Source organism: Myripristis murdjan, chromosome 3, assembly GCF_902150065.1.
Source record: "Myripristis murdjan chromosome 3, fMyrMur1.1, whole genome shotgun sequence".
In the NCBI taxonomy this organism is placed as follows: Eukaryota; Metazoa; Chordata; class Actinopteri; order Holocentriformes; family Holocentridae; genus Myripristis; species Myripristis murdjan.
The window spans coordinates 4,307,233-4,323,939 of NC_043982.1; the positions used below are offsets into that span (position 1 = coordinate 4,307,233).

Genomic DNA, 16,707 nt, shown 5'->3' on the forward strand with positions numbered 1-16,707 from the left:
AACACACAGTGGCGGCCGGCCAATAGAGGGCGCTAGGGCACCGCCCCACCTCTCCCAACATCCTGCTGTAGACCTGAATAAAAACTATTTTGAAATATGTGCTGAAGTATATTATAATGACCAATCCAGCAAGTTAAATATCATATAGTCAGTCACCAGTTAGTAAAATGTATAATCTGGGACAAAATGTTGGTATAAAATGTTCCACGGTGTCTAAAGTTCCTGATAGGTTACTGACTGTCACATGTTTGGGTGCACGGATCTTTCTGCTTGACTCTCGTATTGAGTTGTACGTGCGCAATACGCTCCTCTTCAATACGAGTGAAAAGTAAACAGACTGTAAATTCATTATGGAAAAAGAAAATTCAGTTAAATCACTGCACAATATGCCATATGAGAGAAGAAGACTGCAAGCAAAGCAAAGAATAAAAGAGCTTGGACCTGATCAACCTGACATCAAAATTGCACAAGAATCAAAGGACAGAGGAAGACAACATACCAGGTCACTTTGTAGGAGCTGGTTTACCAAAAAGGCTTGGCTAAATTGGCTGAGACTTGGCTACCTGCATAGAATAATAATAACTTATTATGATCTAGTATTCTTATATTATACTGTTTAATTATATTATAATGTCTATAATTTCATTACAACATTCAGCTGTGCAAATTAAAAATGCCTTTCATTGAGATAAGGCAAGGCAAGTTTATTTGTATAGCACATTTCAGCAACAAGGCAATTCAAAGTGCTTTACATAGAGCATAAAGGCATTAAAACAATATAAAAGGGACACAAGAAAACATACATAAAAACAATTAATAAAAAAAAAGCTAAAAGGAGAATAAGATGATAAAGATAAACATAAATATACTGGTATGATACCTTACATGTTTGCTTGATTTTTTTTTTTTTTTTTTTTTTTTATGTAGCCCTACCTGGAAAAAAAATCCACCAGCCGCCACTGTAAACACACACTGGTTACTCACTGGTTACAATCTGGCTTCCCGTGTACGAGTAAACATAACCATTTGAGGGCATCATGCTTTCTCAGTGTGACGTATTTTCTGTGGAATCAGGATATTAAGGCTGGACATAAATCGAGACAGGATCATTCAAATGTAGAAACCTATGGGATATTACTTAGGCAGGGAAAGGCGGTTTTATTTGACTGGAATGGCAGAGGGTCGGATTTATCTGGATTTATTGGCTGGAATTTTATTTAGGTCTAATGGTACACGATGAAATCACCACTAAAGATTTTCCATTTTCCAGGAGGTTAAAGTAGATAGATTTTAAAACGCAATAAAATGCTTCTCCCTCTCTTGACATAAATTGTCACATAGGTATATGGTAATTTCGGCTTTTTCACCACTTAGCTCACTCTAAGAGCGGCAAAAAGTCATTATTTATTTCAATGTGACTTTAAGCCCACATAAGATGAGAACAGTCTCGTGTGATTAACAGTGCGCTTCCTCCCCATCCTTTCCTCCTTTCTCTATTAGCTATAGCGGTACAGAAGTCCATTTCTCTGCAGGCCTAAACAGTGATGACTCATAGTCACAAACCCCTATGCACAGTACACAGGTGATCTTTGTGTCATTGCACTGACACAATTGATTAAAGGAGGAGTTGCCTTTATCCATAGCAGATAGTTATACAGTGGTCCCTCACTATAACGCGGTTCACTTTTTGTGGCCTCGCAGTTTCGCAGATTTTTTTAGTGCAATTTTGCATGTTTTTTTTTGTTTGTTTGTTTGTTTGTTTATTTGTTTGTTTTTTACAGCGCATTGTGTTCTGCGTCCTGATTGGCTAAGGGACTGCAGACCATTGTCAATCAATCTCCTCCGTGCCGTGTCTCCTGTACAGTACAGAATGCGTTCATTCTATAACACTGGACTTATTTTTCTACGAAGGTTTGAACTTTGAGTGTTTAAACAAGAGAGAAAAGTGAGAAAATGTTAATGCCTGTCTGACAAAAGCGTATAAAGTGTGTAGTGAGGGGTTTTACAGCCTTAAAACATCTAGAATAATTGTAAAACATAAAGCTGACTACTTCGCGGATTTCGCCTATTGCGGGTTATTTTTAGAACGTAACTCCCGCGATTAACGAGGGACCACTGTAGTTCCTCATTTTCCTTAGATGATGGTGAGAAACAGAGCCTCTTACTTGTTTTGTGGTTGCTCAGGACTTTAATCCTCCTTGACAAAGTGCCAAATGGGTGAAAAGTTGATTACAGCAATTCGAAGCATTCCAGTTTTCTAAAGACGACAGGAATAAATGTCTCAGTAAAGATGCTTGAAGGTTACATCAATTGCTGGTGTCAGTGACAACTTAAGAGTAATTCCGCGGCATTTTGTTTATGTTCAGTGAATGCTACCTAAATAGTCCTTTCCAGGTGTCTGTGTTAACCTCTTAAATGTGATGGCAGTACATTCCTGCACAGCAAAAATATGTGGTTTACCTGTTCAAAATGTAGTTGCAGATCACTGGTGCAATTGAAGCCTCTGGGCCCACAGAGACTGAGGCTCAAAACAGTCTGGCTGCTGCCACTTTAATGCCAGTACTTAATTCTTGGCTTTGACTCTATTGTGGAGCACTGATACTCATTACTGACTCCAAAGCTCTCTCATCAGAACACATTGCATGCTTTGGTTGATTGGCCTGCCTTGTACACTTGTAGGCCTCATCATTATTGTACTTTTATCTACAAGACCATTCTAGGACTGCTCTATTTTAGTTATTTCCCCATCCCTTTTGAAAACTTGTTAAAATGACTGTCTGTAGTCACATGAACTGTTTTTGCTGTCCAAACTGAATCAGGCACAACAGCTTTCATTCGCCCTGCTTCTTTCATCATGCGGTGCAGTCCTTCTGCATGTGAGGGATCTTTAAAGCAAAATTCAACTTAGGTAGTGTGGTGGCTGTATATTTACCTGGGTGTGATATGATTCCATACAAGGATGTCGTATCTTCATTAGTTGAATCCACAAAACTCCATTTTTGTCTCTCTGTTGTCTTCCATAATACAGCAAAATTGGTTAAAAAAAAAAAAGCACTTTAAGCACATTCAGTGAACCCAAACAAAGCAAATCATGCCAATATTAAAAAAAAAAAAAACAAGTTCTGATATTCATTTTTCCCCATGTAATTACATTTGTGCTATGTGTGAAAGTACCACCAGGTCATTTCTTCCCGGCACAAGATTATTATGTGAAGGTTCCCTGCAGAGGCTGCCTGCCGGATCTACTTTCCAATTCAAATAGGAAAATAAAAAGAAAAGAGAGGTTTAGTTTCCTAAAAAATGGGTACCAGGACTTGTTTTTTGTACTGACATTACCTGCTTTGCTGGTAGTTGGATTATGTGGTAAACATTTTATTTTGGAAGCTGTTGTGCCGCACCATGGAAGCGAATGGAGACACACAAATCCAGTATTGTGGATTAGCAGCCCAGGGGAGCACAGGGCAACTAATGAGCAGATTTCACCGCCGTGGGGTTTCAAAATACACCCAGGTAACTCTACAACCCAGCTCTCTACCAAAGATCACTTTTGCTTTAAGCAGACTCAATGAGGAGCTGCCTTTGTTTTGTGTAGACACGTTTTGTATAGGCCTGACTTTGCATTTGTGGTGCTCTGCTTTTGGACCATTTCCTCTGGGGTATTTACACAGCACATTTTTACTTTGCACTTACCTTGGACTTTGCACTGCTTAAGTACATTGTGGTATCTCGTTTCTCTAACTTTTTTTTGTTTGTCTTGGCACCGGTTCTGTAGATTGTTCTCCCGCAGGAGGGAGATTCTTAAGGTCAGCGGAGCTACTGGGTCACACTCCTTTGTATAAAGCATATGCAGTCAGCACTTGGAGTCAGAGTCATTCTCATCATGATTAATGACTAAAATGTTCATTCACAGGTTTTTTTTTTGAGAAGTTGTCATTAAAGACTACTGGGTGTGTCCAGTTCACAATATACCAATTCACTATTGACGAAACTGGAATGCAGTTTGAGACACAGCATATGACAGAGTAAATATTCTGTTCCATGCAAGATATCTGAATTTGAATATAACAAAATAACAAACTGACTGCAGCAGGTTTTTGGAAGTTATTCTGCCACTTCTACTATGTCATAGTGATCCACTAAAAAATCTCTCCCTAGTATCCGGCTCTTGTTAAATTTACTTTAATCTTTATGGTTTTCTAACATTTTCTTTAAATGTTTGGACGTGAACTAACTCATTGACACATTGCATGTAATGGTGTTAATATTAACAGCAGCCCTGTGCTTAATTCAGACTTTTTTGTACAAACTACTTGTTTCTGTTTTTCATCGCTACACTCAAACTTATAATAGGCTCATCATGCATTATGTGTGGAGTAACTCTTTAAAACAGCAGTGTAAATGAACTGAGTGTAGCTCAGTGAAAAGGTGACAGAGGCATTTCACCAGCCTGCTGAGCCGTTGACAGTCTGGGAGTGTTTGTCTGCTTGTGTTAGTGAGAGTGTATATATGATCGCCCCTCATTGAGAACCTGTGCCTTTGTCTGCATGCAGACATCCCCAAATTGTCTCAGGGAGAGGGCGGGCTGTGTGTGTGTGTGTGTGTGTGTGTGTGTGTGTGTGAGAGAGAGAGAGAGTGAGTGAGAGAGAGAGAGAGAGAGAGAGAGAGGAGGGGGTAAGTTAGAGAATGGACAGCCTCTGCTATTGGCTGTGTGTGTGTGAGGGCTGGGCTTATCCTGGAAGGGGTGGTGCTGCAGGCTGCCTCATTTTTCAGAGGGAGCTCAGTGGAGAGCCGAGTGTGATGTATGCGCTCCCAGCTAGCACCGGCACATGAATGAGAGACAGAAAGAGACAGAACCACAGAGAGGTTGTCGCTCATCTTTGCAGCGTCGGCTTAAGCCACACAGCACAGCCCTGACTCTCCCGACCCAGGCAGGGGACTCAATCAGGGGGGATCTCTCCAGCGACCCAGCCCCTTCCACTGGAGCTCTGGAGGTGACACTGTGCCTGTCGTCCACCAGAAGGCTGACTCACTTCATCGAGTGTGTGTGTGTGTTTTTGATGTGAGTGCGAGCACTACTCAGAGGGTAGTTTTGCAGCACTGCTTACAGCTGATAATGTGTGACTTGAGTACCCGAGTGTGACAGACACACACATAAACACACACACTCTGGATCTGAGAGAATGCCACTCTCTCCTGCAGATGCTTTTCCCTGATTCTGGATGGCTTTCGGATGGTTTACAAATCCCCGGGATTTGGATATAGAGTGAATCACGGCTCACAGCTGGAGTGGAAGTAACACCTCCAAGAAAAGCAGGTAAGGGGAGACTTTTACTGCCTCTGTAGTGCATGAAGACGGGACAGCCCTGATTTTATCTAGAATGAATAAGATTACATGAGAGATTTTATTCCAAAATGCTAAATATAAAATTTGGATAAAATCTTTCAGACAATATTTGAAACATATTGATGATTTTCCATCTAAACGTGAAACCCTTTCTAAGGAAATGTCTTAAGATGGGGACTCAACTTCCATACTGAGCCATAATGTGCTTAACTTTAACGCCTCAGTATGAGACACAGCGTCCTGCTTTAGATGGTGGATCTAGAAACTCCATACAGAAAGCTGCTTCAAGCTCTTGCGACTCTGTTTAGATCTCATTACATCTCGTGTAATTCTTCTTTCAGTGGGTTGTGTGTGTACATTTCCCTACATAGAAGTGTGTGTGTGAGCATGTGCATGTTAGCCAGGTCCATGTGATTGGTCTTGGACAAAGTCTAATTGAGCCACATTCTTATCCGCTGTGCCAGAACCCCCCTCGTCAGTAGTCACACACACACACACACACACACACACACGCACACACACACACACTCTCTCTCTCTCTCTCTCTCTCTCTCTCTCTCTCTCTCTCTCTCTCGCTCTCTCTCTCTCTCTCTCTCTCTCCCATCTGGCACTGTTTCTCCACCCTGACCCTCCTCAGCCCCAGTTACACTTCACTGACACTTCATATGCAAACAACCTGCTCCCAGAAAGGCATAACAGCATGCAGATATAATTGCGTGCACCTTGTCACGCACATTTATACACATACACACATACACACTGTTGCCCGTGGCCGGGCTCTTGTTGTAACAGCTGTTACTTCTTTAACACTCCAAACAGTGCTTGCTGCTTCCTCTTGGTCATCCCTGTCCCTTCCTCATCTTGTAACGTCAGTGCCGTCCCAAGATATTTGGGGGTCCTGGGCAACACACAGATCGGGGCCCCTGCATTTTACACCAGATCAATGAAGGTCCAAAAAATGAGCAAACTGAAAGCTTTTATTTCACCCTCTGAGCAAAATTCACTTGAGTTATTATTTTTTTTATTTTTCATGTCTGTGTGTGTGTGGGTGGTGGGGGTGGGGGGGGTCTTCTTTTTTTTGATATTTTTGAAGGGGTAATTTTATGATCCTTTTTTCTTGTAATCTGATTTTATATATTGATTTTTATGTGTGTACTAATTTTCAGACCATTTCCTTGTTTTTATTAATTTATCTAATTATTTATTTTACTAATTTTGGCACTTGAAGTGAATTTTTGAATGGTTTAACCCTATGAAACCTAAAAAAAAAAATTCACTTAATTACTTAAAAAAAAAAAAATAGGAAGATCAAGTAAGCAAGAAAGTTGCCAGAAACAAATAAAAAAAACAATTAAAACAGAAAAAAACACACTAAAACCCTAGAAAATTACCAGAAACTGAAAATGGGGCCCTAGGCACTGTTCTTTTTTCTGTGGAGTGGATCTGATGGCTCTGTCTGTGTGTTTTATGTGTTTTACTTTACTCTCTATGTGCTTTGCGCTCATCGCTGTGTAATGGTGGAAAGCACACAGAAAACCTGGGAAAAATGTGGACCTTTATGTTTTTTTGCTGCTTTTCTCCCTGCCCTGCATTTGTTTTTCTCCGTCTCTCTCTCTCTTCCCCTCTCTAATAAGGGAGGTAAATACTCAACCTGGATGTTTCAGAGTGCGATATTTAAATATTCATCATCTGTTAGCGGGAGCACCAGAGTAATATAAAGAGCTTGCACCAACCCCATTCCCGGCGCTTAGCTCCTGCTGCCCTTATTCACTTCACGCTTAGCCTGTCTAGGAACTGTAAAATCCAATTTAGGAAATGAGAAATGCCATTTACGTTTTGGGTGGAAATCCCTGAAGTGTGCGGCTGAAATTCTTGATGACTTCCGTGGGTTTGGCTCTCTGTCCCCAGGCCGCTGGCTTGTGACTCGGTGTAGCCGCGCTGTCACAGCCTATTTCACACCTAACCTCTAGCACTTTATGTTAATGCAATAGTTAGTGGAGTTAGTAGGGGGAATCGCTGACGCATAGCTTCCACTACCAGAACATGGTTAATGCATTTGGGCAGTGAGGTGTGTCTGTGTGTATGTGTGTGTGTGCGTGTGTGTGTGTGTGTGCGTGAGACACTATAAAAAAAAAGGCCTGGGCTGCAAACGTGAATATGAATCGTGTTCTTGACTAAAATGAGTAAGAGTGGGTCCTCTCTGCTGTCACCACAGATGACGCTCTGTGGTACAATATCATGTTTAATAATGGAAGTGTTTGTACACAATACACATGGTAACACTTCACCATTGGTGGTCAGATGTGGAGATCAGTCTATGCTGTGACCTGTTACTGTGGTGACAGATGGCAGGGTTGGTAATTAATCACAGAGAGAGGAGAGAGAGAGCAACAGGGGAGAGGTTGCAGAACAGAAATGAAAATAAGATGCAGAAAGGGACAAGGGATAAAGAACACAGAGCAGAGGTTTCACAATTAGATGCTGGACAGTATCTTGGGAGATTCAAGTGCTTGCATAATCATCACCCATTACATTGCTCATAAAAAATGAGTGATAGCACTCAAATAGTGGAAATCTCCTCAGTCCAGGGATGTCATACCACACTGTGAAAGACTGGGCTCAGGTCATAGGACAATGTCTGATAATAAACTCCTTCAACCAAGGCCCTTCTAAAAAGAATCATTCAAGCCTCACTTTCTTAGTAATTATGGATCTGTTTCTCCAAGCTCTCCAAGTGTCTCCAAGGTTAGTGACGACCTGGCTTTTGAGAGGTGATGACCTGAGCAAAAAACAATTATTCTTAAAACTCTAATTTAGTCTGTACCAAAGAAAGAACAACAGCTGCTGTTTTTTTTTTTTTTTTTTTTTTTTTTTTTTTTTTTTTTTTTTACTGTAATCCTTAAACCTTCCATTGTCACTGTTGATCATACAGTTTTCTCTGAACATCACAGACATTATGAATTAGAGGCACTGCGCTTAATTGGTTTACACCTCTTTGATAGACTGTTCTCTGATGTTTTGGGTATCTAGTGTTCTAGTTTTGTTGTGGAGTACCTCAGGGGTCCTCTGTGGGACCTATTTTATTTCTCTGCATGATGCGTACTAATAATACACTTACACTGCAAGTGCACACAACCATGTTTGACATTACAAATTGGATGCCTGAAGGATCAAGTGACATTTAAAATTTGGGAAAATCTTGCTGATGTGGCAAGTAATATGAAATATGTCAGCTTTTGGCATTCATTTGTAAAGTAGTATCCCTAACATGAGGTCATTTCTATGTTTTTTTTTCTGGCTTGGGAAAAAAAGTAACATTGCAGCGGCAACGATAGAGAAGCAAATACAAAACAACTTTTTTGCTTTTTCTCAATGCTTTTGTTTGATGCTTTTATTCAGTGATGAACATTTAAATAATATCAATTGTGCAAACCCACCAAATGATACTGGGAGTGGCATGGCATCTGCCGTGTTTAAACACAGAGCGTAAGGAGGTCAAGGGGGACTAATAGCTGGAGTAAAGTGTGGTGTGAGTGCTGGTCAGCAGAGCCAGTGTTGTGAGTAAGAGTGAATATGATAAGGTAGACTTGTTACCAAACATATCTTACTGTGACACTGTAACCTGTCTTGTCTTGAGCCCTGTAGTTTGGTATCATGGGAGTGATGAAGCATGTTCCTGTTTACCAAGGATCAGTGTGATTTACTTCCTACATGGGATGCTGTAATTTAGCCGGGTTGTCTATCTACAGATGAAAGGGATAGTGGAAGAGCAATCGTAAAGATCATACAGCTGCTGTTTGGACTGCAATAGATGTATTGATTTCTTTCAATTATTTGTGAAAGTACTCATTTCTTCCTGCCAACAGGTTACTGCACAGAAGGTACGTATCTGCAGATGATACCTGCCAGATCTACTTTCCGGTTCAAATGGGAAAATAACAAGAAAGGAGCTGTTCAATTTCCTTAAAAATAGCTATTGGCACTTGATGCTTTATAGAGGCATCATCTGCTTTGTTCGCATTCATTTATGTGCTAAAAGTGTTATTTTCGGAGCTGTTTTGCCATGGAAGTGAATGGAGAAATATATACAGTGTTGTGGATTAGCAGCACAGTGGAGCACAGAGCAACTGATGAGGATGTTTCACCATCATGTGGACTCAAATCACACCCAAACAACCCAACACTCTACCAAAGGTTAATTTTGCTTCATGTAAAACATGTGAAATACTTTATTATTAGTTTTATATCTTCTTCTAGGACGTCTAAATTGTTCGGTAGTAGTACATCCTTTTAATTTCCTGTGTTTGCTTAACAAGCATTTGAAAGCACATTACATTGTCTGCTGAACTGTAAAGTGAACTGTAAAGCCTATAGTGTTATAATTATCTCAAAGTTATGTGGTGGCACAGTATTACTGTTACACAATCTTGTGCTTCTTGTGTTCTGCTGAGTGGGCTGTAGTGGAGTCAGCACCTCTCACAGCCACAGTAATGGTTTAATAATACATTTTATTACACCATTTTAAACATCAACTATTATATTTCACAGCACTTTATTACCTTTGCTGAGGAAAGGCCCTCCTCTCCTTCTAATAATAATAATATTGATAATAATAATAATAATATAAGCCTGGCTTTTGAGAGGAATCAGTCAATCACAGTCCTCCCTATAATCTTTTACCTTTTTCATTTTGATGTTCTCTTTTTTTTTTTTCATTTGGTCTTCTGTCTAATTTGCTGGCCCATGTCTCAGCAGCAAGATGGAAGACATATTCATAATAATCATAATTATTGGGTAAAATCTGCTGATTATACCCATGGCTGACTATGAAAGGCCTCCCATTGCCTTCCGTCATTCCTCCATCTCTACGTCCCTCACCCTGGTATCCCCCATCATTCACTGTGTTGTCCGTGTGTGTGTGTGTGTGTGTGTGTGTGTGTGTGTGAAGAAGGACTTGAACCAGCATCTTTGAGGCGGTATCCATTTATTTTTGACATGAACATGAAAAGCACAGAATAATTATGGCACTTCATCTCCTCTCCATTACACGGCAAAAGCAATGCGATCACTACACAATTATGTTATGTCACTGCTCATACATGAAGAGATTTGGGGAAGCAAAAATAAAATAAATCATAGCAAAAAATGGACAGATCGTCCAGTGAACAATATCATTTTTCTTTTTTTTTTTTTTTTTTTTTTTGACTTTTTTCATTCTTTCTTGGGAACATTTGTTTTTAACTGTGTTGTTATTTTTTATGGTTATTTATTTATTAACTCCATGCTTTCCGATGAAAAAAATGTCGGCTATTTTTAAAAATAAACTGGAATAAAGGAATTTTTGAAACACGAATGTGTCCACACAGAAGCCTGCCCATGGGCTCCTGGGTTCCAAAGGGATAAACTAACAGGCACATCCAGCCATCATGACTGTCAGCGATAACATTACAGCAAATATTTGATGGGAGTAATTAATAACTAATAACCTGATTATGATATGATATGAGGATACTCATTAGGATAAGAAAAGGCATGTGAAGGTGGAGCTGGGAGTTAATGGGGGGACCAGAAGAAAGGAAGCTCATATTCACTCTGTAGGCCGACCAAGTCAATGACTACGCACAATGATTTTGTTTAATTATATTAAACTACATATTACTGCATGGATACTTGTGTTACACAGTCATCCCTTCTTCTCTGTCTTCATTCCCCTTATCCCTCTCTGCTTTCTTCAATGGTAATGGTTTCTCCATTAACCCCACCTGACGGCTGTGTGGGTAATTACAGATATATTTATTGCCTGTGGCAACACACAATGACAAATAAATAACATGTTTGACCAAGCAGAAAGACACATTAGCCAGCCTTGGCTCCCCGGTTTCACACACACTCACACATACATACACACACACACACACACACACACACACACACATAGATTTGCACATAGGCATGCACACATGGTTTTATTTTCCACTTTAATGGAAACAGTTGCCAGGAGGTGTAGCCGTGCAGAGTAACTGTGACGCTCTGAGCTCCGGTGGTGCAGCGTTTTCCATAGATGTCCTTGCTGATATCTTTACACTGCGTCTTTAATTTATGCAGAGTTTTTCCCTCTCTCTGCCTCCACTGTGTTGTGCAACAGGATGTTTTAACAGAACAAATCAATATGGATTCTGATGCAACTGGAGTGTAGCGAGCATTTCTCCCTCCTCTCTCTCGCTATCTCCTTCCCGTCTGACCGTAGCTCAAGTTTCTTTTCCTCCCTATTCATCAGAAAATGTTGACCTACACCCTCCAGCTGGATGTAGGCATACACTATCTTTTTTGTTGTTGGCCAGTGTCTCATCCATTTGTGCATGTATGGCTGTATGCATGTAAATCCTTCTGGAGATTAAAGCTAGGTCACAGCAGAGATAATTTCTCATGGATAGATTTCTGGGGTTTGGATACTTAGTGATTTTGGTGATGATACTATGAAGATTCTCCATCAGGAAAAGACAAAAGCAGGCACTGGATAACTGCACATGCTTGTTATGTTACCTTAAGGGTATAGTTCACCCATTTTGGAACATGTGACATTATTTCACTCCACCTCTAGCTGTTGTGTAGGACAGTAGTGTTTCTATCTTCCTCTCATTGTTACTGAGTGCTGGTTACTGGCTGGATGCTCCAAATGCTAACTGTTAGCCTCCTGCCATTGAGCTGGACTTCCCCCCAGCTAACATTCTGAAAAATAGCTGCCTTAATCCACTCAAAGACAGTGTAACCAGGCGTGTGTGGTCCATCAAGGGCACTAGGGTGCTGCCACTCCTGCAGTACATATTGTAATTAAAAACAGTTTTTGTTATAGTTGTGTGTGTGTATAAATTTCATTTGTCACTCTCACGTAAATCAAACTAATACAGAAATGTGTGATAAATAATGTTGCCTAGTGTCTTTGTCTGTGTGTCGAAGGGCAGATTTTTCTCCACCTGCTGGCTGTATGTGTGTGACATGTTGGGCTTCTCCTGGTGGCCTGTGATTGTGGCGTGTGGTTGTGATATTGTGGTCGAAATGTGCTCGAAATTATTTGCATATGTGAATCATGGTGCACAGTTGAATTTGCATTGAATCATGCAACATATTTGTTTCCACCAAAATGCAAAGTTGAGGTGTGTTTATTTAACACACTGGGGTGTGGGGATGATGATTTTACAGTATGCTGGCATTGTGGCCTTTGGGTTAGAGGTGAGTCCTGAGTTCAGGACATTAGGGTTTCCATTTCCAAAATGGTGATATTGATGTTGGCATTCATTTTATTGATTATTTTTTATTTTTGCCCCATTCACCTTAAGTTAACAACAACAAAAACGAAAATGTCCAAAATTCCCAAGCTTAAATTTCCATGGAAACTTTTTAAAAACCTCATTCAAATTGATGACAAAAAAAAAAAAAAAAAAAAAAAAAAAATTCCCAAAATTCCCGAGCCGAATTTTCCTGGGAATTTTCGGAAAATTTGAAAAAAAAATGACAGCAAAAATCTTCTGAAAATTTTCAATATTCCAGTGTGAAAATTCCCATGGGAATCTTCGGAAACTTTCCGGGAAATTTACCGGAAACTTTCCACCCCTTTGCAACACTACCGAGGGCTGTAGCCCCACCTAGTGGAAAAGCCACGCCACAGCACGAGGTTAACAACAACTGAGTGCACACGGATGATAGTTTTGCTGTTTATAACTTTATTTTCCTGTTAAAGATTCGGTAACTTTTGCATTTCCCGTTTCACTCCACACCAGAGCAGCAGTAGCCACCACAGAGACAGAAGGAGATTGCTTGATGTTTGATGTTGTTATTGTGCCCAGTGTCTTGGCTAACTTCTTCTTTTCCTCTGCACCCCTCTATCATGTTTCACCAACCTTTCAGCCACCGTTGTTGCTCTTGGGGGTGAAATGATATAACAATATTTCAAAATGGGTGAACTGTCCCTTTAAGGTTTGGTCATGGTGAAAACTTCACTCCCGTTAGAAAATGGGTCGAGCTGGAGTTGAACATGGGTTGTTAGATTGTTCTGGGTTTTTCGATTTTCCATTCAGTAACCCCTTTCAGTTTCTAGGCACGTTTTCTTCACATACCGCTCTGCTCTTCACTCACTTTTCCTACACACGGCACCTTATTTGCATGCCAAAACATAATTTTCATTTCACCAAATTTTGGGAGACCAGGCTTTATAGATAATTGAAGACGTGCATAATTTGCTGGCTTGCACACTAATCCTGCTGAAGGGACTGATTGATTTGAGGTGCTTGCTGTGTTTGTGCTTTACATCCGCTATAGCTGAGTGGTGTTTGTCAGATTTATGTCTGCCAATAATGAGGATTAAGTGTTAACAAGTGCAAGTCAAAGTCTCCTACTACAAAAATGGTATATCACTGCTTTTACAACACATTTATACACACCCTTCTTTGATTTATGCAATGTAGTGAAAACGTCTGCTGAGAGGAGTTATATTGTCATTTATTTAATCACACACTTGTGTTTTTGTGCTCGGCTGAGCACTGATTTTAAGACCAACTCACATTATGGAGATCGCAGGCTTTTGGTAGGGGGGCCAAAGATTGATAGGAGAGATTTCCCTCAGTGTGTGTCGGTTTGCTGGGCCTGTGTTCTCTACTAATGCATACCATATCCTGTATGTTTAGTTATGATTTCACATATCTAGCTATTTTATCTCAGTTTGTTTAGTTTGAATAAGTTTTCAGTGTATGTTTGCTAGTTTTAGTTGTTTTTTGTTGTAGTTTTACTATCTTTGGCAGGGCTGGCATTTTTCAAAAATATGACATAGATACAACATTGTGTAATACAAACAATACATTATGAATTCATTTTTAAATGTATGTATAGTTTGAGTTTTTGCAGAAAGACATATTATTGGATTTTTTCAGTGTTTAACAGCATTTCAACTCCTAGCACATCCTAATTTCATCTATGTTTTAGACTCCTGCTGTAATAACCTTGCATCAATCATTGATGCAACACGCCGCTGTGCCATTAAATAGAGGAAGCCTGTGAGGACTGTCTTCTAGCTGCTCACACACCCACCCAGAGCCTTTCATACTCCACAGACACACACACACACACAAGGGTCTATAAAAGGCATCAAATCATAGGATGACTCCCACAGTCAGCTCAAAGAGCACTGAAGGCGTACAGTAAAGGAGGAGTTATTCTGTGCGCACATTCCCTTTTCTTTTGTAGATTATAGACAAGACTGAAAAATGCAGGTCACAGGTCAAATCATGTTTTTCCTCCTGGTCCTGTTTGGATTCAATCAGTGTCTGACAGACATGTGACTGATGACCTAGAAAAACCTTCTCTTGACTGACTTGATGGGCTCAATGAGCTTGAAAAAAAAAAAAAGCTGAGAGGCAAGGCGTTTTACTGTTTGTTCTCAGACTGACATCTATTTTTAAGGTTTTCTGATAAAAAACCAAATTGCTCTCTGTGAGTCGGGTGCAGCAGTGGTAAAAGCCGGGGAAATGTACGGTCGGGTGGAAATCCAATTTTCAGATTTGGAGTAATTCATTAATAATAGTTGTCCAAGATACACTCAATCCACATATAAAGGATCATACCAGTATTCGCCCCATTAACTACAGTTTACCCACATTTTACATTGCAACAAACCATTTTGCAAATCATGCAGGGGTATTAAAGATTACTAAAGATTTCACAACGTATAATCAAAATGACTCAGTTTTTAAATATGAGTTTTGGGTGGCCACCTTATAATGTTCTGCTTATGTGCCCTAACAAAGTCATCATTATTCATCAACCACAGAACTGATAATTGGCTGTGGAAAGCAAACATTTTGCGGGGGACTGTTCCCTGGGAGAAAGAGCGGTTCATTTCACCTAATGTCAAGTCATCAAACCACAACTGTGCTGCTGCTGGCAGGCGGTATTACAGTGATGAATACTGGTGTGAAGAAAGTCTGAAGTCTCTGAAAGTTCATTTTCATATCGTAGTGGAATGAATGGAAACCAATGGCTGGATAAAAGGAAGGAAAAATGATATTGGAGTTCTAAAATGCAACTGCTCGCTTAGGGAAAAGATTTGCAGATGCATGAAGAATATATTTTTTAGATGTAATGCTAAACATGCACAATCACTGGCATGGTCCTTTAAGTATGCTTAAATACTGGGTGCTGAAGCCTCAAAATATCAAAGTGAGTAAGAGTCCAGGACAGCTTTCCAATAATAATCTCTTTATTGCTGCACAGACGTTTTGGCAAAGACGCCCATCCTCAGTGTGCTTTTTTGGCAAACAAACAAAGTGGTTTTCTCACAGGTGATTCCTATTTATAATCAGGCTGGCGTAACAGCAGAATCAGGGGCTCCAGGCAAACCATGCAGCACAGACTAGGCAGTGACATGCAGCACACCAAATAAATAGCCTACACAAATCATACATTATCATATGTGCAAGCAGCCTAAAAAACCCTCACAAAAAATACCATAATAAAAACAGGCTATGATTCTTCACGTAAACCTTTTGGTGATGTCTACACAATGGATCCAAAAACATTCTCTTTGAATGAGTTTTTTTTTTTTTTTTTTTTTTTTTTTTTTCATGGTCACCACCATGATGTGGAACCCTGATTGCTTCTCAAAGATATACAATTAAACATAATGGTTTGAAAAGTGTGGCGTTTCTAATGTGATTATTCTATGATTATTTTGTATTTCCGTATTGTTCAGCTAGTGTCTATGATAAGCCAAAAATCTACAAAAGTGTGCCATCTAGTGGAAGTAGGGCTCCCTGCCAGTTAAAGGTCTGTAGTTTAGGGAGCAAGTTTGCGCTTTTCAGATGGAAATCAAAAAATTTGCCCCCCTTTTCCACTAGTTACCGTAACCCAGCACCCCCAAATACACCATTCTCTTTTGAACTGGATTCACAACTCAGCTTCCTCTTCCGCTTCTTCTTTTGCCAACGTTTGCTCTTTGCCATTGAGATGTCATATGCACAGAATGCAGATGTCTTCTACCTGGACATTATTGCAAAGAAACATTGCAGTTGGTCCATACGCTTGTATCTTAACATCGCACAATATGATAAGCACCCCTTCAGTGAGGTGTTGAGTAATCACGGTAAGGTAACACGTGGAAACACATTACACAATATCCTACCATAACTTGGTTACACGCAATAAGTAAACGTAGTGAAGGGTTTTCTGTTGTGAGAATGATTTCTGTTTATACTGCTGCTTTTGGTGATTTATGAAGGTTTTTATTTGTCACTTCATCCATGGACAGGAGAGAGTGGCTAGATTTGGCCTCAGTGGCTCATTGGTGGCTATCCTCACCATGCTTTGTAAAGATG

The 16,707-nt window shown here is 40.0% G+C and overlaps 1 protein-coding gene across 1 annotated transcript in view; it reads left to right on the forward strand.

The window, feature by feature from the left end:
- Positions 1–4,822: 4,822 nt before the first annotated feature.
- large2 (LARGE xylosyl- and glucuronyltransferase 2) overlaps positions 4,823–16,707 on the forward strand; it is an 83,317-nt gene continuing 71,432 nt past the window's right edge. The window contains exon 1 of the mRNA XM_030048574.1: positions 4,823–5,314. The gene's annotated coding sequence lies outside the window, so the exon portion shown is untranslated. The remainder of the gene's footprint in view (positions 5,315–16,707) is intronic.